At 51.8% G+C, this 26,887-nt stretch overlaps 1 protein-coding gene and 1 long non-coding RNA gene across 6 annotated transcripts in view; both read left to right on the top strand.

Annotated features, from left to right (window-relative positions):
- Positions 1 to 26,887, top strand: part of PTPRN2 (protein tyrosine phosphatase receptor type N2) — an 809,741-nt gene that overhangs the window by 501,165 nt on the left and 281,689 nt on the right. The gene's annotated exons all lie outside the window — the stretch shown is intronic.
- LOC123607192 lies at positions 9,085 to 12,114 on the top strand. Its single transcript, XR_006716701.1, has 2 exons — positions 9,085 to 11,439; positions 11,539 to 12,114. It is a non-coding gene; the product is annotated as an uncharacterized LOC123607192 (long non-coding RNA).

Raw genomic sequence — 26,887 nt, 5'->3', positions numbered from 1 at the left:
AGCGTGGCGCACGGGAACAAGGCTCCTGGGAGCCTCAACGCCTTCGAGAGTGTGCAGGGCGCAGCGTGAGACTGTGGGCACAAGCAGCTGCCGCCCGGTGTGGGTCCCGCTGCCCGTCACTGCCTGGCTCCCGGCGGTGCTCAGGGGCGCTTGTGTGCTGCGGGAATTGGGGTGCTGGGGCCGTGGAGGCAGCTCCGACTCGGGGAGTGGAGGGTGGAGACTGGGAGTCCCGCCACGACTGCAGTGACCCCGTGATTCCAGAAGGAATGGAAAGGGAGGACAGGGTCCAAGAGGAGGAAGCGTGGGTGATGCGCGGCCACCAGAGACCAGGAGGGAGGAGCTGAGAGTCACTCTCTTGTTCCTTCCTGAGGCTGGGGTGACAACCCCACGTTCGAAGAGCGAGCACGGCGTGGGGAAGCACAGTGAGAGCTGGAGGTCGGGTAAACTTGGCAGGACCTCCGGGGCCATACTCAGGTCACCTCGTGGCCGCTGGGTCCGGAGCTACGAGATCACAGCTGCCTCCGGTGGGTGTGCCGGACCCTCGGGGACATGGCACCGTCCTCTCGCCGGCGTCTCCATCCACGGGTGCCGCTGGGCTTTGCCGGTCCCCTGTCCCACGTTCGGCGGGGACAGGAACGCCACGTGCGCTCCGGAGCGGCGGCCGCGGTGGCGAGGCCAGAGCGCACAGTGGGCGGAGGGGCGAACGTGGAGGTCCCGCGCGGCCTCGGTCCAGCCTCCCACTGTGCCCTCCGCACAGTGGAGCTGCGGGCCGTCGGGAGTGACTTTGCTGGGGCGACAGGGAGAAGCCGCCTCTGGGACAGGCTGTGTGAGGAGTCACCGCGTGTCATCGTGTTGCTCTGCAGAGGCTCTGTCACGACTGTTCTCGATGTAGTTCAGGCCCATCCACTGGGCCTTTGAGGACCGCTGAGAAAATGGGGTTCCCTTCTGCATTTTAATTGTGATGTGCTTCCTGGAAATCCCAGAGCAGAGAGCAAAAGCCTTCCTGAGTTATCTCCAGGGGACACGGAGCCCAGCACTGTCAGAACACGTGGAAAGGGCTCCTGATGAGGCCCGGTCGGCGGGAGCCGGCGGGCTGGCCAGAGCCGTGGTCTTGCCGGCGATTTGCTCCGTTTCTGGGGACTCTGTGTCACTTGGCCACTGGCGGGTGACCCCGGCAGCCAGCATGCACCTGGAAGGGTAGCTCATCGTGAACCCAAACGTGGCGCAGACTGCTTTCTGGAATCTTCGACTCGAAAGGCTGTTTGAATTGTCTCATGAAGCCCTTCATCTTACACTGAGGGAGCTACGTTTCTGAAAGCTCACGTCAGCTCGGTGAGAACAGAGGCAGGGGGCCCTGAAACGTGCTGTGAAACCACACTGTCCCGACTCCCACTTCTCCAGGGACCCCCAGACCCTGATGCCCTGGGGCATAGACGGGGGACCATTTCCTATACGTGGTGGTTCCTGACAGCTGGGTCAGCATTTGGGGGTGGAACTGAGGGAATCGGGCCCTGCGACTGGTCCTTCTCCTTTCTGTAGAAGGATCGCACTGACCGTCAGAGGTCTTCGTCCACCTGCACGCGTCACCGAACACCTCTGTGCTTCGGGTTTTGTGCTAAGTGTTAGAGCTGCTGCCGGGGGTAGAGGCAGTAATTCCTGTGCTCTCAGGGCGGGTACAGCGTGTGGGCACGTAGACCCAACATAGGACCAGGGTCCGTGCAGAGGGGGAGCCGCCCACGGGGGCAGGACACAGAACTCTCCCCCGCTGGCCAGCCTGGCGTCCTGCTGCATCTGTGCAGACTGCTGAAGTGACCAGCACATCCTACGCTTGTTTTAGCTCTTACGTGGCTTCAGCTCCCTTCAGGGAGGTGCTCTCTGCTTTTCCTCCCCAGAAGTGCGCCTCAAAGGGCGTCATGTCAGGAACTGTGCATAGCATGGGGTGAGGGTGGTGCGTAGGAGGCGCCATGGCTGGGGTCTAGGAGTCTTCTGCAGGGCCTCTCAGCGCAGCCAAGCCCGTCTCGGGGGGCTGATGGGCCCCTCCTCCCTGCCCCAGGCCGCTCACTCTTCGCTGACACTCTCCTTTGCTTTTTGTCTTTGCGTTTTGTGTTTTCTCAACCTGCTCCCGCGACTCAGTGGTCCGGACGTTCAGGGGGAGCTAGTTGGCACGGTGCAGCGAACAGGGAGTACGTCGCCCGCTGGCTGGGCGGTGGGCGGGCACAACGGGCACAAGGAGCCACGGCCTGCTTGCCCTCTGGGAGAGAACACGGTCCCTGTGGGGGAGGGCAACCTCGGGAAGACGGTGGGGCTGCTGAGACGTGTGTCAAAGGGAAGGAAGAAGAGTGAAAACCACTTTGTTAACGACCAGCGATTGGAACGCGCTGAACTGGTGCCTGGCACGGGGCAGGTGTGGCGGCTCTGCTGTGGGGAAGGCGGGTCTCGTCCTTACGTGGACCTAAATGGGCAAATCCCGCAGGATGCCAGCCGGAGCTGGACTCCACACACATCATTTCCCCCAGGGCACCAGGGGGAAGGCCACCTCTGCTTCCCACCGGAACGTTGCCATTTCAGCACGAGCCTCAGGGAGACTGTCACCCCAGAACCCAGCAGTATGTGCAATCCCTTCACTGCCCCCGTCTGTGTTTGGGGGTCCCCAGTCAACATGCCCCAGGACTGCTGCCTACAGGCATGGATCTGGGTTCTGCCGGTGGGAGCACAGTGACGCTGGACAGGGAGGCACGGCCAGCCCCGAGCCCGGCCGGCAGAGGCCTGAGTGTGGCAGGCGGAAAGGCTCACGGGGCCTCCCCAGCTCTGGTGGGGAATGGGGACAGGCTGGGACCGGTGCGCCCGGCCACAGTCCTTGGTGGGGAGACAACACCTCGCAGTCAATTTGCTATAAGGCTGGAGATTTGAAGGATTTTAAGCCCTTTCTCGTTTCAGAGAATTCAGTTCCCCACCCCATCCAGGTTTTTCGGTCCACTGTTCCTTCTTACACTCCCACAGACCTCTTCCGAGCACGGAAAATGACCTTGTTTGCGGGGGATTCCGGGAGGGCTGTCCGGAAGGCAGAGGACCACCCAATCCCGGTCAGAGGCTACCAGCCACTTCCCGGAAGACAGGCCAGTTTTCGGTCGTCCATCTTCCGTGCTTAGTCAAGTCAGGGCTGGTCCTGACGTTGCTGCAGGAGTGCAAGTGTTCCTTCCAGAACTTGAGCTCAGTTCTTTTCGTACATGCCCGGGAGTGAATTCCTATCACATGGTAATTTTATTTTCGGTGTTGAGGACCTTTCATCCTGTTTTCCAGAGCAGCCGTGCTGTCTCACATTCCCGCCAGCAGGGCACGAGGGTCTCAATTTTTCCACTTTGCCAAAACTTGTCTTTTTTTTTTTTTTTGGATAATTGCGTACTTACCAGTGTGAGGTACACATACACATTTTAAACACCTGGCTATAAAAATAAATTGCAGGTTATACCAGAGAGAATGTAGGACTAAGGAGTCAGGAGGTCAAAATCTGTGTCCCTTTCTCCCACTGAGCTGTGGTAGACGCTGGATGTTACGGGCAAGGCCTCTGGACTGCTCCGCCCTTCTGTGATCATGGGTTCTGGCAAATTGGATTCATGTCCCTGCGCTCACTGTAGATACAGCTCGGCCCACAGAGGTTTCTACCCCTTGCTGAGCTCCACCCGCCAGACTCAGCACTTAGCGAGGGGCCAGCACCAATGCCTCGGGCAGCACTGGCCTAGAACTTTCCACGGTGATGGGAATGCTCTAGATGTTTGCCTCTAATGTGACAACCACCGGCCATGTGGGATGTTGCTGATGTAACTGAGGAGATACATTTGTCAGGTTGTTTGATTTCTTTCACTTAATGTGAAGTCACGTGGCTACAGCGGTGAGCAGGGCAGCTCGTGTTGTGCTCGTGGTGCGTCGGTGGCCTTGAAGAGCCCAGCTCCTTGGCCTTCAGTGCCCTGTGCCCGTCCTGATGTGGCCATTCTTCTCTTGGGCCACACCCACAGACGTAAAAGCTCCCTGTTTCACCATCAGAAATGAAACCATTCTGCATAAGTACTGAGCCCCCCAAAAGGTGATTATTTTCACTAAAAACATTATCACATTTAGGGGCACCTGGGTGGCTCAGTCAGTTGAGCGTCCAACTTCGGCTCAGGTCACGATCTCACGGTTCGTGGGTTTGGGCCCCGTGTCAGGCTCTGTGCTGACAGCTCGGAGCCTGGAGCTGCTTTGGATTCTGTGTCTCCCTCTTTTTCTTCCCCTCCCCCTCTCATGCTCTGTCTCTCTCTCTTTCTCAAAAATAAACAGTAAAGAAAAAAAATTTTTAAAAACCTTATCACGTTCAGTGTATCAGAAAGATGATGTGTCGTGATGTTAGTAGAACTTTTGGGAAGATGGTTACCCACAATTCCATCAGTTGGACACGCCTTGCACATGTAATGTGTGGTGTGCTGAGATGATAGTTCCAACATTGAAAGCTGTGGGTTCAGATCCTGACTCTGCATTTTGTCGTGTGGCATCGAGAAGACAGAGGCCCTCCCTGGGCCCACCTGCCGGCCTGAGCTCGTGGCACACGGGAGCGCGTGGAAGGTGGGCCACCCGGCCATCTGCTCATGCAATGCTATGTGTCTCACATCTGCCCCCACCCCTCCTGTGTCGACACGGCTGGGTGGTCACCTCAAGACTTGTGGCAACAAGGCCAGGCAGAGCCAAGTGTCCCCAGGAACGGCCCCAGGCGGTGCTCACCTGCCCAGCTCACGTGTCCTTCCTCCCATCATGGCCCCCATCCGGCCACTGCACTCCCTGCATTTTCACCTTAGTCAGTGCAGGAATTTCCGGCCCTGAGACTGCCACCTCTGGCCGGCAGAGGAGACCCCTCATGACTCTGCCACACACTTGACTTCCTACTGTGTCTGGCCCATTCCACGGCCGCCTCCTCTGTCCTCACGGAGACTGGCTCTTGTCTTTGAACAGCTGGGCTCAAGTTACCATGAAAACATATCGAAATAGCCCCACCATGCCTTTTGCCTCAGATCTGGAAGATTTCACACGTCACGCTACGTCCAAATTTCAGCCTGACTGTGCCAGTGTGAGAGACAACATGTGTCAAATACTTATTAAGCCCCAAGTCACAGCGGTTGAAAATGGTGCCGTTGAGCAAGATGGCCGCAAGGCTCACGTCCCCTGATCGTGAGAACGGGGCGAGGGAGAGCTAGAAGATTCAAGGGGTACAGCCTCCCACACGCATCGCTCGCATCTTCTAGCTTTAAGGGCTGAAGGCGGTCAGTCCCTTTCAAGCCAGGACTCGCCCTGAAGCTCAGGGGGCACACCTCGTTCTCTTCCACGAACGGAGTTGGTGACGGGAGCAAGACCTGTGGACTAATGGGTCCAGCGCCTCTCGGGCTTTTTAAGCATCTTCTCCAGAGGATAAAAGATGAAGATCTCAGTGTGACCTCCTCACCCGAGTCACCCTAGAGTGTGACACTTGGAGGTGTTAAGCCACTGGGGACCCTTCCATGGATGGCTTTGTTCTCCCATCAATGCTCTTTGTCAGGCTCTGGACTAGGATGATGTGGATGGAATGAGAGCCCTCACGATCTGCCCCAGAAATCAAGGATCAGCGTCTTCTCTTACCTTTTCCTTTCCTCACTGACACCCTTGGGGCCCCTCATGCCCAGGTGACAAGAGACCTCGCATCCCCCTCCAAAATCCTCCAGGCTTCACATGTGAGTAACTCTGAATCCACGTTCCACTTCTGCTAGGGACCTGCATGGTGGCCTTCACAAAAGACCAGTCTTTGCCCTAGGGTCATAGAAGTGCCAGAAGGGCTTCCCACAAGGTGACTTATGAAGAGATGGAACCCCCCAAGCGAGGAAGGTTGGCATGGGTGAGGGAGGTGGGAGGGCCCTCTGCCAGAAGCAGACGTATGCAAAAAGCCCCAAAAGCCACCTGGCAGGGTGTGGTCGATGCCCCGGAAGGACAGGCGGGAAGCTTAGGACTGTCTGATGAGACGTGTGCAGCACCTCTGGGGGCTTCACGTGACCAGCCTTGCATTTTAGGCACTCTCTGGCTTCTGTTTGCAGGAGAGGCAAAGATGGGTGACCGGATGGTACTGACGGGACCCTCAGCAGGATCTGGTGATGATTGGATGTGCAGCAGAGGGAAAGCACATGGCCAACGGGTTCTCGTCTGAGAAGTCACATGGATGGCCGTGAAACCCACAGAGCCCATGATGTCGTGTGTCATCTCCGCAGCAAAACAGAGAGCTAAGCCCCGTGACTCCCAGCATTTTTTAAAATTAGTTGAGGCAGAATACCTTTCCTCTCCATTTGAATCTTCACACATCCGTGTAGTAGCTGCAGTAAAATCCAATGACGTTAAGCATCCCTGTTTCAGAAAAACGTGGGGTAAGATAAAGCAGGACAAAGTGTTTGCATTTCCTTTAGTAACGGGAACTTCCAGATTACAAAACCTATTGGTGCACAGCGTAAAGATAAGTAAATGGCTCGGGGCGCCTGGGTGGCGCAGTCGGTTAAGCGCCCGACTTCAGCCAGGTCACGATCTCGCGGTCCGTGAGTTCGAGCCCCGCGTCGGGCTCTGGGCTGATGGCTCAGAGCCTGGAGCCTGCTTCCGATTCTGTGTCTCCCTCTCTCTCTGCCCCTCCCCCGTTCATGCTCTGTCTCTCTCTGTCCCAAAAATAAATAAACGTTGGAAAAAAAAAAAAAGATAAGTAAACGGCTCTAAAGAAAGACAAGTAGATACTAATGAATAAATAAATCCGTTATTTCTAACTTAAAAAAGTAATTAATAAGGTGTATCTAGGTTCCTATACTGTTCCAATCAAAATGTCTGTCCACCATACAAAAAAAAGTCACTAAGTGTGTGAGAAGCAGGAAAATGTGACCCATAATGGAGAAAAAAAGAGAGTGGTCAATAGACAGAGACTCTGGAGTTTAAAACAACTATTACAAATATGCCCAAGAATTTAAAAGGAAAATACGATCGTACGATTGGGCACGTGGGAACCTGCGCAGAGAACTAGACTGTACAAAAGACCACGTAGAGATCTGAGAAGAGAAAAGCCTCTGTAAAACGAAAAGTTCACTGGATCGGCTTGACGGCAGAAGAAAGGATCAGCTAATTCGAAGTCAGATCGATAGAAGCCATCCAACCTGAAGAACAGAGAAGAATATTGAAAAAATCAAGAGAGCCCAGGGGCCTGAGGAGTGTCGAGCAGACAAACGCGTGCATAACAGGAGTCCCGGGGAGCAGGGAAAGAAGGGTGATGCGTAGCGCCCCCCTCCACCCCCCCCCCGCCAATGGAAGATGAAGCCCAGGGAGCCCCAAGCCATGTGAGCAAGCAGAGAAGAGTCAAGGACATCCCAGCCAGGCTGTCGAGGCCTCAAAGCCAGAAACCCTTAAAAACCGCCCAGCAGGAGAGACACGAATGCTCAAAGAAGGTGAGGGGAGCCTGCAGCGAAGGCGGCCAGGGCGGGTGGTGCCCTGTTCGCCCAGGAGCCGTCGGCCGCGCGGGGCAGGAGGCTTCCGCCTGAGGGGCGGTGCACGAGGAGCGGGAAACAGGAAGGAGCTCGGCTTCGCTTCCTTGAAAAGACGAAAACAAGAGGGAGACTTTGCTTCAGCGGAAGAAGAATCCCGTATGCCTGAGACTCCCAAATGTTTGCTCACATGCAAATGATGGCAGGACAGCACGTGCGTGAATCGACTCCTGTTCAGACTCCCCCCGCCCTCTCCTCCCCTCTTACTCTGTTGCAGTAAGAACGTAAGTGTCTCATATCTGCCTTTGAAATCTTCTCACGTTTGACATTCTTCATATTAAGATCAAATAAATATTCATAATATTTGGTTGAGACAAGGATCGTCAATAATACTGAAATGAGGGGGTAAAAGTGTGAGGCACATCAGGGTGGGTCTCACCTAAGGCGTGTGTCAGCTGCAGCGGGAACACGACGACATTCGCAGCGACAGACCCGGAGGACGGCGGCTTTGAACGTGAAGCAAGTGCACGGCCCCTGCAGTGGGACGAGGCAGCCGTGTGCCTCTTGACGTGACACACTGAGAGGGACACATACCACGCCTGTGCTGCTCTTGCCAAAGTGCAAAACTGCATCTGATACGAGGCAACCGTAGAAGAGCTCAAAGTGAGGGACACTCCCCAAAATACCTGATGGGCACTCTTTCAAACTTTCAATGTTACGAAAGACAAAGAAAGACTGGAAAATTATTTTTAATTATGGGAGGACAGAGACGTGACAATGATCTAGGCTTTGGTTTTGTTATAAAAATGGTAGTGGGAACGATTGGACAAATATGAATGAATTCTTTTGATTAGATATTAGTACCAAGTAAATGTCAATTTCCTGACCTCAGTAGCTGTACTGTGATTATGTGGGAGAATGCCTTTGTGGGGATAACGTGTCTACAGCTGCCTCTCAAATGGTTCAGAATAATGAAATTCAAATATAAGCGTAAATTACAGAGGGAATTTGGAGGAGAGCATAGTGAAAAAACAAGTTACATTTGGGGAATCTGGAGGAAGGTATGCATGGTCCCACATGGTATTCTTACAACTTTTCTGTAACTCTGATATATGTCAAAATAACATGTTTAAAAAAAATAAGGGGGGAGGGCCGTTTAAAATGGCAATAGACAACCACGGCCCACTGAAAGGTTTCCTGCCAGTGTTGGTGCACTTGTATACAGTAGGAGCTCTGACACGTGCTGTGCACAGCAGCCGTTCTCACTGGCACGTGGAGTTCATCAATAGTAAACTCTAGGCATTTGCGAAGTTGAGTTTCCTAAAGCTTAAACTTTGAACGGTCTCACAACTTACGGTAAACAATCTCTAATCATATTTAAAACCAAAGAGTCTATAGAATTACCCCATAGGGGCACCTGGGGGGCTCAGTCGGTTGAGCGTCCGACTTCGGCTCAGGTCACGATCTCGCGGTCCGTGAGTTCGAGCCCCACGTCGGGCCGTGTGCCGACGGCTCGGAGCCCGGAGCCCGCTTCGGATTCTGTGTCTCCCCCTCTCTCTGCCCCTCCCCGCTCGTGCTCTGTCTCTCAAAAATAAAGAAACGTTTTTAAAAATGTAGAATTGGCCATCGAAATAAATCAAAGAGGACTCGTACTTTTTGGTTCATTCACGAGCCCAGGAGAGGCCGCTGAGCCTGCAGGGCTCTGAGCATCGCTCAGGAATCCGTGCTCTGTGCCAACGCCGCGCCTCCTGAAAACGGGGTTGTAGGCTAATGGCCCGGCTCGTTGGAACTGCCCTTCCTGAAGTGCCTTCCCAGCATTCATTTGGAAACACACGGGCCATCGTGTGCACGAGCAGAGGGGGCTCCCTCGCAGCGGTCCCGCTCCGGCCCCGGACCAGCGTGTCCTTTCAGCAGAGCGAGGACACGAGCGTGCCTGGGCCCGCCTTTCTCGTGCCAGGGCACTGGCCTTTGAGCCCCACCCTCTGGGGACCCCTCCCTCAGCCCAGGCCTCTGCTTTCTCTCAGAATTCCTGCCGGTAAGCGGCAGAGCCAGCTTTGAGCTGCGAAGCTCTGAAAAGCCGCTGGCTGGTGCAGAGACTGGCGGGCAGAGCCGGGGACCCAGGCTCAGACAGCTCGGAAGACGGCCACGTCCCCCGGCCGTGGCCGCCCTTCCGAGCGCCGGTGCGGAGAAGCCCCATCTGGCCGCGACCCCCGCAGCTACGGAAGGGGCTCTCCATTCCTCTCCGCCACCCCCGGCCCTGTCAGGGCATGTGCTGCCCGCCCCCTCGCGTGAGGGAAGGAAGGAGGCCTTCCGTGGGTCTGCGCGCTCGCCTGTACCCTTGGCGGGGCTCCCGCCTCTTGCCGAAAGAAGCAGGAAGGCGATTCAGATTTTGGGGGCAACGAACGAAGACTTTTTAGATTCCCACGAAAAGATTCAGTTCATCCAAACAGCACTTGCTCTGTGGGTAGCCCCGCGTTTCCATCGACTTGTTGGCCTCCTCGGAGGCTGCCCTGCCCGGGTGACATTTGTCTGCTCCTTGATCTGTCTGGCCCAGGGAAGCCCCTTCTAGAAGGGGTGGAGTTGGAAGGTATTTCCAGCACCACGTCAGGCAGTGGGAAGCAGGAGAAGTAAAGGAAGCAGACGCCCCCGCCCCCCACCCCGGCCCCGTTCGCACGCGGAGGCTGGCGGTGCTCACAGCCCGTCCGTCTGCAGAGGTCACCTACGGGGAACAGCTCGCGGACATTCGGGAAAGGACGCTGACCCACAAAGGCGGTAAAGAGCAGGGCGCTACACCCCAAACGCGGCAACGCAGGAGAGCCTGCCAGGGACACTGGCTGATGAGACGTTTGCGACCAAATAGTCACAGGTGCGAGCGCGCTGTCATTGCGATCGCTTAACCAACGTGCGCTCGGAATAGTCCAGAGCTGTGGTCAAGGGAAACGTGGCAAGGAAGTGACACTGGGCTTGTTTGCGGGGAAGCCCAGAGCTTGTCCTGGGGTCTGCCCAGCGCCCTGGACTGCATCCCCGCCCCCGGGGCCCCGGCTTTCTCTGCGGGGCATCCTGACTGGCCTGGGGGCAAACCAGGGATTGTGTTCGCGGTATGATTCACCTGCTTCTCCCCCCGCAGCTCACGGTGGGCACTGTCAGTTTCGTGTGTGTCCGGGGCACGTGGCTGGGTGGCATGTCTTGACCTCGGGCCTGGCCCCAGGTGGCTGCCTTCCTATTCAGAGATGTGCTGGGCAGGGTGTGGGGGGGAGTCCCCCTGAGACGCCAGGTACTGGGGGAAGCTCTCTGACGAAGCTTGCCTCTGGCACAAGTCACTTCAACAAACAGGACGGTTTCTGCACGTGGGGAGTCGTCCCTGACCCGGGAGACCCACAGAGTCGGTGAGAGTGACGGGGAGGGCTCACCTCGAGGCTCGCGGGGCAGGGAGGTGGGAGGGGCGGAAGGCGTGCTAATCGGGGTGAGGCGGCCTGTGCTCCGAGGGCGCGTGTGGCTGAGACCATTCCATTCCCGGGGCATGTGAACCCCACCCCAGCTGCTCGGGACCCCGGTGGTCCAAGGCGGATCTGTGTGGCCTGGGCAGCCACGGGGTGGGGGTGACAGAGAGGGAGAGCGCTTCTGGGGAGGGGGCTCCCCTACATAGCACAGACCTTCGTGTTTAGGTCTCCCAAATTCCGGGCACAGCACTTGACCAGCTCCTCTTTCCCGGCTCACGGGGCATGATCCGGGGGTGAGTGAGTGACCCCCAGGAGGCGGGAAGTCATTCCCTGCAGGCAGCTGGAGGGGGGACTCCAGTGCAGACCCCGCCCTGGGGTGTGAGTTCCCCACCAGCTCGTGACCTCGGGAGGCCTCAGTGCCCTCCTGGGTCGCTGTAGGACTCAGATGGGGAGATGCCCACGCCGCCCTGGCACAGCGTGTCCACCGTAAGCACCCGGTAAGTGTTGGCTGGGCTGGTGGCTCTTGCCCAAAGAGCTCACGCTCCAGTCCCCCAGTTCCCAAGTGAAGGTAACGGCTGCCCCCCATTCTTCACGAGGAGCCAGTCAGACGCACGTCCTGCACAGAAGACACCGGTAAACGCTCAGCCTCGTCACAACCCACGGACTTCGCAGCAGAGCGGAGTGCGAAATGTTAATTCTGCCCTGAGAAAAGCATCTGCGTTTCACAAGGGCCCACCTCACACCCCGTCTCCCACCCACCATGCTCGCCCGCGCCACGCAGCCGGCCTTTGCCCTCGGAGGTCGGTGTCACTGGGTTTTCTGTCTTTGGGACTCTGCTCCGGGAACAGTCTGGTGGTGGGACCCCTGCAGCCAGGGTCCCAGACACGATGGAGCAGCGTTCAGCCACCCGCCAGCGGACGGGGCAGACGACCTCCAGGGGCAGGAGGCAGAGAGCATCCTGCCCAGGGCTGAGGGCTTAGCACTCACTCAGGGCTCCTTTATGTCAGCTGTGGGCGTTGAGTAGACGTGTCTCCCGATTATTGAGGGCGCGTGGACGCGGGAGACCTCCCCCAAGGCTGCTGCTCAGAGACCCCGTGGCTGGAGCCAGGCCCGCCCAGCCTCCACCGCCCGCTCCCTAATGGGATCAGGATTAAATTGGGCGACTTCTAAGATCCCTTCTTGCTGTCTCATTGTTTCCACTGAGCTGTCACTATCTCGCTTGAATTCAGAATTCGTGGCAATATACGTAAAGCTCTAATATGGCACCTGGCTTGTGCTCGATCAAAGGGGTTTCTCATCTCCAGCTTCCTGTAGCTGCCGTGGTGGGAAGCAGATGATAGGTAGACGGACAGGAAGTATACAGACAGGCAGATGATGGATCCGTATGTCTCGAGAGCTCAAGAAAGTCTGTACCAACATGCCCTAGTTAGGGTGTGTGTACGGAAAGCCATGGCAAAACCATGAGACATTTTGTAGGCAAATACTGCTCTCATCTGTGGGAGAAGAGGTGTTTTGTTTTGTTTTGTTTTTGTAATTTCAGGAAATTTTATTCATATCACCAATATGTATGACTAATTATTTACTTATTAAACAGAATTTTGAATTCTAAAAATATTGAAAATAGGATGTTTGGGGATTTTGCTGAACATTCTAGTTTTGGGTTTCACTAGGGTTACAGAGAATCAAGTAGAAAAGCTTACAGATATGCATCATGGAAGAGAGTAAGAATATTCTCTTGAATTATTTTCCTATTTACCTAGAGAATATATGTTTCCTTTTTATTTTTTTTTTTATTTTTTTTTGACCATCAATCTCCAGTTTACATTTATTGAGTACTGGTCCATACCAGATACTGTGCTGAAAGCTTTTTGTTCGTTAATTTTTTTTATTATGAAATTTATTGTCAAACTGGTTTCCATACAACACCCAGTACTCATCCCAATAGGTGCCCTCCTCAATACCCATCACCCACACACCCCTCCCTCCCACCCCCCATAAATCCTCAGTTTATGAAAGAAATTGAAGAAGATATAAAGAAATGGAAAAACATTCCCTGCTCATGGATTGGAAGAATACATATTGTTAAAATGTCAATACTACCCAGAGCTATCTACACATTCAATGCAATCCCAATCAAAATTGCACCAGCATTCTTCTCGAAGCTAGAACAAGCAATCCTAAAATTTGTATGGAACCACAAAAGGCCCCGAATAGCCAAAGGAATTTTGAAGAAGAAGACCAAAGCAGGAGGCATCACAATCCCAGACTTTAGCCTCTACTACAAAGCTGTCATCATCAAGACAGCATGGTATTGGCACAAAAACAGACACACAGACCAATGGAATAGAATAGAAACCCCAGAACTAGACCCACAAAAGTATGGCCAACTAATCTTTGACAAAGCAGGAAAGAATATCCATTGGAAAAAAGACAGTCTCTTTAACAAATGGTGCTGGGAGAACTGGACAGCAACATGCAGAAGAATGAAACTAGACCACTTTCTTACACCATTCACAAAAATAAACTCAAAATGGATAAAGGACCTGAATGTGAGACAGGAAACCATCAAAACCCTAGAGGAGAAAAGAGGAAAAAACCTCTCTGACCTCAGCCGCAGCAATTTCTTACTTGACACATCCCCAAAGGCAAGGGAATTAAAAGCAAAAATGAACTATTGGAACCTCATGAAGATAAAAAGCTTCTGCACAGCAAAGGAAACAATCAACAAAACTAAAAGGCAACCAACGGAATGGGAAAAGATATTTGCAAGTGACATACCAGACAAAGGGCCGGTATCCAAAATCTATAAAGAGCTCACCAAACTCCATACCCGAAAACAAATAATCCAGTGAAGAAATGGGCAGAAAGCATGAATAGACACTTCTCTAAAGAAGACATCCGGATGGCCATCAGGCACATGAAAAGATGCTCTACGTCACTCCTCATCAGGGAAATACAGATCAAAACCACACTCAGAGTGGCCAAAATGAACAAAACAGGCGACTATAGATGCTGGAGAGGATGTGGAGAAACGGGAACCCTCTTGTACTGTTGGTGGGAATGCAGACTGGTGCAGATGCTCTGGAAAACAGCGTGGAGCTTCCTCAAAAAATTAAAAATAGAACTGCCCTATGACCCAGCAATAGCACTGTGAGGAATTTACCCAAGGGATACAGGAGTGCCAATGCATAGGGGCACTTGTACCCCAATGTTTATAGCAACACTGTCAACGATAGCCAAATTGAGGAAAAAGCCTAAATGTCCATCAACTGATGAATGGATAAAGAAATTGTGGTTTATGTACACAATGGAGTACTACGTGGCAATGAGAAAGAATGAAATATGGCCCTTTGTAGCAACGTGGATGGAACCGGAGAGTGTGATGCTAAGTGAAATAAGCCATACAGAGAAAGACAGATACCACATGTTTTCATTCTTAGGTGGATCCTGAGAAACTTAACAGAAGACCATGGGGGAGGGGAAGAAAGAAAGATGGTTAGAGAGGGAGGGAGCCAAAACATAAGAGACCCCTAAAAACTGAGAAGAGGTTTTAGAATTACGCACAACAGGAGAAATCTGGGGACGTTTTCTGGTGCAGAATGCTGCAAATGACTGCCCGCCTTTCCTCCAAGGTTTCCCTTTTCAAAGGTCATTTCGTGCTTTTCCGGCCGTTCCAGGGTGTGACTGCCGGTGCCGCCTTCTCTCTGACACCTCACTGGCCCTGACCGGCAGCGCTGGCTTCGCCCGACTGTGCCAGAAATGCAGATCCCAGCCACAGCCCCTAGGTCACAGTCTGGCGCCTCCACAAGATCCCAGGCACCTCCTGGCTTCCGCCGGCCTCCCCCACCCCCGCCCAGGCAGGGCCGGCCTCCAGCCGCGGGGAGTCAGAGAGTCAGCTGCTGGACAGAGTGGAGCCAAGCTGGCCTGGGCGCGCAGGGACCCTCTCTGCCCCTGGGGGCCCAGCAGAGGCAGCCGCGCGGACTCGGGACTCTGCAAGATTCTGGAAGCAGGAGACATTTAGTGCACTTGGACGGCCGCCTTGGCCTTTCCCGGCGTCAGCTGCTGTTCCCGTCGGCTGCAGACGGTGAGGACCGCAAGCATGAACCATGCAAACTCGGGCGAGCTGGGCAGCGAGCGTGCAGGGGCGAGTGCCTGTCTGGCAGGGCGGGCCTCGGCCGGCCGGCGCAGGGGGTGCTTGTGCGGGCCTCGCCAGAGCAAGCCAGGGCGCCTTCTCCATAACCGCGTGAGCTCTGTACTTCCATCCTCTTTCTGAGCTCGGAAAGCCTCGTGCCACGAGCGGACAGCCACCTGTGGCTGCTCTGTGTCCAGCTCTGACCCCGGACCGACCCTGGGGCCCCCGAGGCCATCCCGGGACGGGGGTTCAGACAACGTCCAGGAGGAGGCGCTGCCTCTGCCAGACCCTACTGGCCTCGTCAGCCGCGACCGCGATCGAAACCCAGGATTGTTGCTGACGATGCTTCAGCTGAGAGTTCCTCCTTATACGTGCACAGTGCGTGGGTTCCAGCGGGAGCCACCCTGAGAAGGCCCAGGGACCGCCCACCGCCCCCAACGTCCCTGCCCTCCCTTGTCCTGGAGCTGGGCTTCTGCGTGAGGCCCGACTGCCCCCACCCCGGGCATGGGAAATGCACTACTGTGGGCCCCCCGACGCCCCTCCCCTTCCAGTCCAGCCTTTAGGATGGGCTTTCCAGACCCCTCCATCCCTGGTGTTCCTCTCCTGCCACCTGCCATCGTGGGCCAGGGGGCCCTTAACAAGCTGCCATCGAATTGAAAACCATGTCCAGGTAGTTTTCGTGAAGAGATTTCACATTATCCTTTGAAAACCCTCCATTGGTTTGTTTGGATCCCCAGCTCTACCTGTCAGAGTCGTTTCGCAGAACCGACCTCTCCGTGTCCCTGGCTTCTTATCTGTTGGGTGAGGGGATGGGGTGTGAGACCCTGAGAGGCTTGAGGATCATTGACTTTGCCCGTTGAACTCGCGCAGGATCTTCGGAGGTTGGCTTTGGGCCCCCGTTTGGACCAACGGGCTCGTGCGGATACGGACGACGTTCTCTGCATCTTTTCCAGCCGAGTGTGCTTGACGGCCCCCCTCCCCCACCTCTCGTGAAGAATGAGCCGGGCTCCGCCTGGCGTGTCCTGTGGCTCAGGCAGCGTTAGCCCCAGGTCTGGATGGTCCCTGAAGAGCCAGGGCCATCTTGTCCTGCCCCAGACGCACCAGCCCGGTCTTATCTGGGTCGCAGGCAACAGCAGCGATGAGGCCCTGAGGCTGCTCCTGCCCGACCTGCACGGACTCCTGGTGACTCACCTGATTTTCCGAGTCTGGGTTGGAAAACGTCCCCGGGGTGGCTATAACACTGTGCACCTTACAGCGTTAGGATAAACATGAAAAACCCAGAGCGATGTTTTCTTTATAGACCCGTATGAAAACACACACGGTTTAGGCTAAACTTTACATTAAACCCTGGTTGCAAAGAAACGTGTTCACCTGAGCAAGCAGTCTCTGGGGTCTTTATCAAAATGACGTTAAGGAGAAGGAGGAATTGGTTACCTGCGGCGATAGGCATCCACGGGGATGGCGGGTCCCAGAGCCGGCTTGGTATCCGTGCCATCATTTGTATCGTGTATTTTCACTCTGCTCTGAAGCAGAGCAAATAGGTTTTTGTGAGCCGGTGACCTTATGGATTAGCTGTGTTATTTGTGACTTAGTGAAGCAGTCAGTTGAAATATTGAAAATGTTTTCCCAACTCAGTCTGATTTCAGTGTGCCGCAGAAGGACGCGACGTCCCTTTCCTAATGAATAGTGAGGACCGCTTGCCTCACGCCGTTGGGAAGGGAGGGGACCTAACCTTACCCAGTGCGGCTTCTGCCGCGCCCGGAGAGAAAGCTCACGTTGACAAAGCGGTCAAAGCAAATCACACTTGCTAGCTTGTCTTCAGCTGGGAGAACGTTCATCTTGCTTAGTTTGGCGCTTAGCAGTGGATGCGGTCTCCCAGGGATTCCCGGTGCCGCAGAGTCAGGACCCGCCGCCGGCCTCGAGCCAGCCTCTGGTACCGCGGCCCGTGGGCAGATGTCCCCTTCCTCCCTTGCCGCATGTTGGGGTGCGGTGCAGGGCCCCGTGGCGCAGCAGAGGGGAGGCAGCCGGGGCTACGCCCTCCTGCAGGGCCCCTCTCCTCCTCTGCCCTGTCTCCTGGAGTCTGGAAATCAAAGAGCCCTGGGACGCCTGGGTGGCTCGGTTGGTCGGGCGTCTGACTCTTGGTCTCAGCTCAGGTCACGGTCTCGGAATTGAAGGGGTCGAGCCCCGTGTCCGGCTCTGTGCTGGGCACAGAGTCTGCTTAAGACTCTCTCTCTCCCTCCCTCTCTCCCTCTGCCTCTCCCCCACTTGCTGTCTCTCTGTCTCTCAACATAAATAAATAAACTTAAACAATTTTTTTAAATCCCATAATGCGATCATAGACACAGAGCGCCAGTCAGTTGGGTTGGACAGTGGTAACTGCTGCTTAGACCCCTGCTGACCAGTAATAATCTGCAGCAATAATCTTTGTGCAGTTGGCTGCCCTTTACCTGAAGTTCCCAGGGTCATCTGTACTGCAAATAACAACAACAGGCTCCTAACCTTTGGTTTTCCAATGGGCTTTATTTTTAGAGCAGCTTTATGTTTACAGAAAAGCCGTGTAGAAAGTAGAGAGGGCTCCCACGTGGCTCCCACCTGCCACAGGTGCCCCGTTATGGACACGTTACGTCGGTGTGGGACGTCGGTTGCGCCTGATGAGCCAATATTGACACATTGCCGCCGACTCAAGTCCGTGGTGTACGTTCGGGGTTCTTCCTGTGCTGTGCGTTCTGTGGGTTTCTCTAGATGGACAAGGGCGTGCGTCTCCCTTCATGGCTTCACGGCTCTAGAAATCCTCAGTGCTCCACCTGTCATCCCTCCCCCGTAACCTCCGGTAACCCCGGTCTTTGTACTGACTCCAGGGTTGTGCCTTTTCCAGAACGTCATGGAGTTGGAATCGCACGACGCGCTGTCTTTTCAGATTGGCTTCTTTCACTTTGTAATACGCGTTTAAGGTGCTTCCGTGTCTGTCCATGACTTGACAGCTCATTTCTTCTCCGCACCGATAATGCTCCGCTGTCCGGACGGACCACAGCGTGCTCCCCCGTCGTCCACTGAAGGGCATCGTGGTTGCTTCCGAGTTTGGGCAATTATGAATAAAGCTGCTGGAAACATCCATGCGCAGGTGTTGGCGTGGATGTAACTTCTCACCTCCTCTGGGTAAATGCTGGACCGTGTGCTGCGAGAGTGTTTACTTCTGTGAGAAGCCTCCACACTGGGCCCAAGCAGGCTGCACCACTTTGCACTCCCAGCAGCAGTGTGCGAGAGCTCCTGTCACTCCACATCGTCGCCGGCTCTTGCTGTCGTCAGGGCTCTGGATTTGGGCCGCTCTGATCGGCGTGTGATAGTGCCGGGGAGCCCGTAGCTCGTGGACTGACTCGGGAATGTGCAGATCCTGACCTGCTGCACGAGGGCACGGCCATCCCCACGAGGAGGCAGGTGGCTCCCTCAGCATCCTGGCTCCCACTTTGGGAAGTGAAACCCGCAGGGTCGCTTTGATCGAAGACGTGGTTTCACTACACCCACACAGACCCATCGTTTCTTGCAGATCTCAGAACGGGGCTGCAGGGAGCGAGGGACGGCGTCCCCGTCCCGGGTCACCAGTGACCAGAGATGGAGAGCAGGCTGGCCAGCCTTTTACCCACAAGGTGGTGGGCGTGGGGGCCACTTGCTCTTTGAGGCTCAGCCCTAAGTGGCTATTTGGAAAAGGCCCCCAGGAAAAGCAGAGCAGGAACTCAGTCTTTATCTAAGTGCCCCGCTCAGGGTGTGGGCAGTTGGCCGTGCTGTGAGAGGCCCGGACAGCAGCTCAGAAGAGCGGAAGTTGTTCTTCCCGTCACAGTAATCGTGTGTTTCCCTGACGCCGCGGGGTGTGGGGCGTCCTGTCACGCGCTCCCTGCCATCTGTGTGCCTTCATAGGTGAGGCATCTGTCCCGATCGTAAGCCCTCTTTTTTTCGTGGGTTGTTTGTTTTCTTGCTGTTGACTTCTAAGAGTTTTTATACGTGTTGTGTGATTTGCTTACATTCTGTGTACACACAAGTCCTTTGTCAGATGTGTCCTCCGCAGACGTTTTCTCCCGGCTTCTAGTTTGTCTTTTTATTCTCTTAATCATGCCTTTTGCAGAGGAGAAGTTTTTAATTTTAGCAAAGTTCCCCTTGTCAATTTTTTCTCATATGGATCATGCTTTTGGTGTTGTATCTAACGTCACCCCCAGCCTGGCTCATCTAGATTTTCTCCAGTCCTCTCCCCTAGGAGTTTCATACTTTTGCATTTCACACTTGGGTTTCAACGTGGAAGCTGTGAGGTCTGTGCCAGCTCTGTTCCCTGCATGGGGACGCCAAGTGTCTCCAGTGCTGCCTGCTGAGAAGACTGTCCCTCCCCCACTGATTTGTCTTTGCCCATCCACCCAAGACCAGCTGCTGGCCTACAGGTTTGGCCAACTCAGCTTCCGGCTTCGTAAGGTGTGGCAGGAAGGGTATTTCTCCCAAGAGGCTTTAGAGGCTCTGAACATTTCGGGTCCTGGACATTCAAAGGGAAGAGGAACCTGGCAGGGCCCCAAACTGCCCTCAGTCCACAGTGGGCATGCCCTTGGTGTTGACCCCGTGTGCCCTGTGGCTTCCTCACTCAACCACAGGCATGTGAGGTGCCCACACACGGTCACTGACCCCTCAAATTTCCCGATGAGCTTTGCTCCATCACGTTCGGGCTCATCCATTTCCTCAAGGAGATTTGACAATGTTTTCTGTTTCTTCATAGTTGTCTATTCAGATTCTTTCTTCAGTCTTTGCCAGTTCAGTAATTTATATTTTCTTTGCTGATAGTTCAATTCCTTAAGAGTTCCAAATATGTATACATAAGTAGTAGTATTACCTCGTAACTCTAAAATTTCCACTGTACCTTTGCTTATGTTTTCTGTTTCATTGTTAATTTTTGGTAGTCCTAGGGTTGGAGGTGTCTTATTTTTCTGTTTTAGACTTCTGGTAAGAGTTTATGTATTTTTTTTGCCTAAACTCCTGCTTTTGGATTTATTCATCAGTCCTGGTTTTCTTTTATAGTTTATTAATTATAATTTTATTTCTTATTCATGTTCCCTCCTCAAGTTCTGGCTCCATAATGTGAACACTTAGTTTTTGTTTTCTTTGTTTCTTAAGTGGCAATGAAAACATCACTGCCCCACACCCACCACGATGAAAGCTTTGATTACCTCACACGGTTTAGATCTACAGTATTTGTATCATTATTTGCTCAGTATTCTGAAATCATAGCTTTGATTTCTTCTTTAAGCTAAGAATTGGTGCAAATGTATTTTTAAATACCCAACTGATGGGACAGTTTTGTTTTATGTGGTTACTAGTTTTTAATTTATTAGATTATTTATGTAAATTTTTACTATTTGGAAATCGTGAAGGCCTCCTTTACCTAACACCTGACCTAATATCTGATCGGCTATATTTTTGTTTCCAGGCCATAGAATTTGACCAGCCACTACTGAGTTGTCTTCTGTACGTCCCCCATGTGGGTTGGGGAGAGCGTCAAGGCTGGGCTGCCATTTATTAGCTGTGCGACTTTAGGAAGGGAACTTATTTCCTGCAGCGAGCTCAGTGTTCCTCCCTAGTGCAAGGAGACAAGTGAAAGGCCCTATCTTGTGGGGCACATAGTATAAGGTGGAGAAAGCACTGGGCACAGTCCCCAGAGCATGGGAAGCAGGTGCCTGTTGGGTCTTCTGTCTGTCAAGCCATGGGAGGCACATCAATTCTCCTTTACCAAGTGCAGTGTTTTTGTTTGATTTCTTGGCACATACACCATACCTTCATTTTGGATTTTTAAAACATTAACATACAATTACTCTCTTTCACTTAAAAATAACTTTTTATGTAATCGTATATTGTCTTGATGTGAATACTATGGCCCTTCCTTCATTTCTGTTTATATTTACCTTATTTTTTCCCTACCCTTTGAGTTTTTAATATTTCTAATCTGGTTTGTTTTAGGTGTCTTTCTTGTAGATAACACTTTTGGCCTAAGTGGGAGAATTTGTCCTGGGAGTAAAATTTAACCTATTTACATTTATTGTTGTAACTGTATGTGTTTTTAATTCATTACCTTCTTTCATGCTCTCCACTTTCTGTGCCTCCTTTCTATTTCTTTCGTGTGGATCACGTTTTGTTTTATATTGTTCTCAAGTGACCTGGAATGTACACTCACTGTTGTAAGTGCTTCAGACGTTTCAAGCATAGCTTAGATCTGCATATTCTAACTATCAACTTCAGGAGAAAACAAATTCTCTCGTCTTAGTTGGGCACCTACAGATCCCTGCCTCCTCTCACTTGGTAATATGGAGGCTGAGTTTAACCTCATGTTTGCTGTGATCAAAGGGTGTCTTTACCAAAGTCTGTGCTAATATGTGGGCAGGGACAGGTATAACAAAACTCAGAACCTAAAACCGCTACAGTGCGACTGGAAAGAAGGCTCTTTGGGGGGCAGGCTCCAGGCCTTATGGCTGAAAATTGTCAGCAAATGTGTTGATAAGGAGATATGGCTGTTTGTCCAGAGGACTGATAATAATAATAATAATAATAATAATAATAATAATAAAACCTTCATCAGATTTCACTGAAATTTGCATTGGGAAAGCCAATTACACAGAGAAATTGGTGGAAAATCTTATTATGGGCACCTACCTCTAGCTTTACCTGCTTACTCTAATGTTGAGAGAGAAATGGGAAGGAGGTGAATTTCCATCTTTCCAGAGTGCCGTGGTCCCTCCCTCCCTGTCACTTATATTGAACATAGCAGTTCGCCAGGACCCACGCACCGAAAATTGCTGAAGATAAACATTGTATTTTAAATTACTGCAGGCAACCAGGCAGACTGGAAAAAATCATTTGAACAAATTGAAAACTGAAATGTTGATATCAGATATTAAATTAATGTAAGTGAGATTGAAACAATATCTAATTAAAATAATTTGAAAAATGACTTGGAAATTGAAGCTGACATTAGCTTTTACCAGCCTGTCATTATTATTACCGCACAGCCAAGCTGCATTTTCACGGAAGCCCTGCCCGCTCTCCAGAGACTTCACAGGAGACCGGCAGATAAAAGTCTCATTTATTTACTCGGTTATGGCTGGAAAACAAGGGCTAGAGACCCTTTCTTGGGGCCCTGAGGCATTTGACAAATCGACCTTTCAGTTTGCAAGGAGAGAATGCACGCCAGACCCGCTGTTCCAGTGAGGTTGGACCATGCCCTGTGCCTTCACCTTATGCAGGGCGTTAGAGAGAGACCAGCGGCTTCGGAAGGGCAGAGAATGTCAAGTGCAAGCTTGCCCGCTTGGGGGCCACTGGCCAGCGGGTCCGGGAGGGACGTCAGAAGTGCGCCCCCAGGGGCTACACAGTGGGTCAGGGAGCCCTGCACTTGGTGAGTGCAAATGTGGCGGCATTAACGCTCCTCCTTTCGTGCCTCTCAAACACCTGCTTCCAGAACCGTCCTCCCATCTCTGTTTTATGAATAAAAGATACTTAAAGGGGAGGTGTGTCACAGTGAGACACGCGCCCCCTCATGATCCGTGGGAGAGCGAGGCAGGAGGCGGCCTCTAGCCCACGTCCTTGAGCCACACTGAGAACATGGCAGTGCCACGTTCAGAGGAGATAAGTCTGCCCGCCTGATAAGTGGGAGCTTCGGGGTGTGGGGTGTCCGCATGCGAGGTGCTCTGCAGAGATTGTTTTGGCTATTCCACCGTCCCGGCAAGAGTTCCTGCACAAATTGCATACAAACATTGAGTAATTGACAATTTCATACACATCTGTTTATAGTTCTGTTTCATATGATATACAATTGCCAGATTATTTAACGTGTTACACACTTTACGTTTAGTTTCCCAGGGTTTTGCGTCAAAGTAGAGTAGGTTGGTTACTGCTCCGTGAGCAGAGGGGTTGAGGATGGGGTGGGGGCTTCGCAGAGAACTGCTGGGGGTCCCTCTTCCCACCGGTGCACTGGAGGAGCAGACACAGGGCTGACCCTTCTTTTCCTTCAGAAAAGAGCCCAAGATGCCGAGTGCAAAGATGCAGATACCTTAGTAATCACATCAGGCATCTGGCGATACTGAAATTCTTAGAGACCCTCGCCCAAGTGAAAGTCACATAGGACCACCTCAGAATAGCGGGGACTGCGTGGCAACCCCAGCTGCCCTCCATCTGACCTGGACATGCGTGGGGAGGAGGGCATGTGCCCCTCAGGGCGCTGACCACAGGCAGCCCGCACCGCAGCGTGCCTTCCACAGGCAAACCCCTGCGTGGTCTGGGAAATCTCAAGCGAGGAGTCTCTTTTAAAGTGATCGCGAGTTGGCAGGGCCTCCGGATTCCCAGAGAGGGAAGTGAGAAGGATCCCCATAGTTAAGATCCCAAGAAGTAGGGGTCCACGATAAAGTAGGGGTCAGGACGTGCCAGGGAGTGAGATACCGCGAGCAAAGTGACCCAAAAGAATGAACAAAATTAAGCTCCAGACAGCGTGAGCAGTAGACCCAGAACATAAACTCCCACATGTCAGTCTGCAAAAGAAACACCAGAGGGAGATAAAATGAGTCCCACAAATAGCCAAGAAGCGTTTCTCAAACAATAGAATTTTTTAAAACGAAAGACAGAAATTCCGAACTCAGGAAGTGAGTTTAGTAACAGGTTACATGTAATTGAGGAGGGAACCAGAACCCACAGACAGAACTGAGAAATTACCGAGAATGTAGCCGAGAGAGAGAACTCAATGGAAAACACAGAGAGACAAATGCACGTTTCCTGGGAATTCCCAGAGGGGACAGTGGGCGGAGCCCGTATTTGACAGTGGGATGGGTAAGGACCTCCCGCAGGAAGATGCCGGTCCTCAGGCTCAAGAAGTCTGTTGGAGCGGGAAGCATTCGGCCCCAGACTCGTACGGTGAGGCCACGGAACAGCCACCGGCGTGTGACCGGGGACAGGGGAGTAAGGTCTCCGTTTTCGGGGGGGAAACAGTTGTCAGCCTGCAGTCGCACTGGCAGAGGCCATCTCAACAAGGATAGGTTAAAAAAGAAAGAAAGAAAAGAGGAAGGGAAAGAAGAAGGGTTGAATAAAGACACTCTCAAAAAAATGAAAATCTGCCACCAACAGGTCTTCATTTAAGTTAATTCTACAAGATTTACCCCAGACAAGAGAGAGTGATCCCATAAGGAAGACCTGGGATACAGAGAACAACCAGCAAAGAAAACAGTAAAGAAGGGAGTACATGTAAACACAATAAACTGTAAAATCACAGTGTCCCGTGAGGCTGAAAACCAGACAGATCAAAAGAGCAAACACAAAACGACAGTATTTTCACGGAGATGAGCACGATTGAGTGAAAGTGTTCCAAGGTCTTTGTAATTTTAGGGAAAAAGCCCAGAGCTTTATTAATTAATGAGAATTTGTGCGTGTGGATTTTAAAGTCTCTGGGAACCATGAAGAGTTAGAAATTGACTATGTAACTTTCAGGCATAAAGACAACACAGGTTGTGGGTGGAACCAGAGGGTATTATGCTGAGCGAGATAAGTCAGAGAAAGACAAATATCATATGACTTCACTTTGGACTTTAAGATCCAAAACAGATGAACATAAGGGAAGGGAAGCAAAAATAATATGAAAAGAGGGAGGGAGACGAACCCTAAGAGACTCTTAAATACAGAGAGCACGCAGGGGTGCTGGAGGGGAGTGGGTGGGGGGATGGGCTAAATGCGCGATGGGCACTTGTTGAGATGAGCACTGGGTGTTGTTGTAAGTGATGAATCGCTAAATTCTATTCCTGAAACCTGTATTACGCTATATGTTAGTTGACTTGGATGTAAATTAAAAAAAAAAAAGACAACATAGGATGCTAGAGATAACTTCAAATATATCGGAAATCACAATAATGTAAGTTCCGATTAAAAACAGAGATTCATAGACTGGAAAACAAATAAATAAGTTTGTGAAAGGCAAAAGCAAATGCTGAGCAAAGAATATTGCTCTACTGTACTGAACACACATAAAGCATATCTTAAGAAAAAAACCTCCAGAGAAAAAAAGGATCACTATATAATGATGGGATATTTAAATCTCAAATCCGTGTCCTGATAACATAGTCTGAATATACATGAACAAAATTTGATAGAACTACGAGGAGACATCGCCAAGTTCACCCTCACAGCGCGAGGTTTTGTATGCCTCCCGCGGTAACTGGAAAATCAAGCAAAAAGTCAGAAGGGCACGGGAGGTCTCAGCCGCTCAGGTGTCGAGCACGATCCAGGAGCAGGAAGAAGGCACACATCATGTGCAGGTCACGTGTGTTCTCTTCGGGCAGCACATCTATGAGAACTGGTATCTCACAAGCCACACTCTTAGACAGCAATGATACTGCCTCACAGAAGTGAGTAGGAGAATCTCACTCATGAGTTTGGAAAGTTTTAATTTTTTCTGAAAAGCAATGGGTCAAAGAAAAAATCAAAACAGAAGCGTAAAAAATGTAAGTCAACAATAATGGAAATGTTGGACTCTATTTCGGTACGTGAAAGAGTTTGCCCTGAGTAGAAAGTTGAGAGAACATTATTACATTGACTGTTTATATTAGAAAAGAAACAACATAAAACTAATTAAGTTTTAAAGTCAAGAATTTGGAAAAACACAACAGAATAAACTCAAGTGAAGTAGAAGGAAGGGAATAAATACAAAAGCAGAAATAAAGGACCAAACAAAGAGGAAAGCAAAGTAAGAGTTTCTCCTTTGAAAAAATGGATAGAATTGAAACATCACTGGTGTACATGATCAGGACAAAAGAGAAAAGACAGAAATAACATTGGGAATTGAGGGTGGCGTGAACAAGGGGTGCTGTATTTAGAAATTTAGGTAACGTGACCAAAATAAAGAACTAGAAAGCCGTAACAGTCCTACGAGTGAGGAGGAAATTGAATTAGTAGTTAAAAGTCTTCCCACAAAGAAAATCCCAGCCCCACATTTGTGTGAGATCTTGTTTCACACACCCAAAGAAACCCAGTGTTACACTAAGCACCCCACTGCTCCACTCCTGAGCTGAGTCCCCCCGGTCCCAAAACTCAATAAAGATAGTACAGGGAAGAGAAACGAGCAGTGTCCCTCAAAAACATAGATGCGCAAACTAAACCAAATACAAAAGATTAAATCTAGCAATTGATTTAAAAAATACACGATAGGGGTGCCTGGGTGGCTCAGTCGGTCGAGCGTCCGACTTCGGCTCAGGTCACGATCTCGTGGTCCGTGAGTTCGAGCCCCGCGTCGGTCTCCGTGCTGACGGCTCGGAGCCTGGAGCCTGCTTCGGGTTCTGTGTCTACCTCTGTCTCTGCCCCTCCCCCGTTCATGCTCTGTCTCTCTCTCTCTCTCTCTCTCTCTCTCTCTCTCCCAAAAATAAATAAACATTAAGAAAGCTGGTGGCCAGGGGCTCCTGGGGGGCTCAGTCAGTTGAGCGTCCGACTTGGGCTCAGGTCATGATCTCACAGCTCATGGGTTTGAGCCCCACGTCGGGCTCTGTGCTGACAGCTCAGAGCCTAGAGCCTGCTTCCGATTCTGTGTCTACCTCTCTCTGCCCCTCTGCCACTCATGCTCGCTCTCTCTCTCTCTTTCTGTCAAAAATAAATAAACATTGAACATTAAAAAAAAATTTAAATACATCACGCACAATTTAAGTTCTAACATTAGAAAGATAGGTAATGTAATTGAGCACATTAATAGATTAAAGAAGAAAAATCACTGTTTTCCTAATAGATTTTGATAAAAAAATTAACATTCATTCATAATGAAAATGCTT

This window comes from Leopardus geoffroyi, chromosome A2, assembly GCF_018350155.1.
Source record: "Leopardus geoffroyi isolate Oge1 chromosome A2, O.geoffroyi_Oge1_pat1.0, whole genome shotgun sequence".
NCBI lineage: Eukaryota > Metazoa > Chordata > Mammalia > Carnivora > Felidae > Leopardus > Leopardus geoffroyi.
The sequence above is the reverse complement of the archived record's forward strand: the minus strand, read 5'-3'. Positions and strand labels throughout refer to the sequence as shown.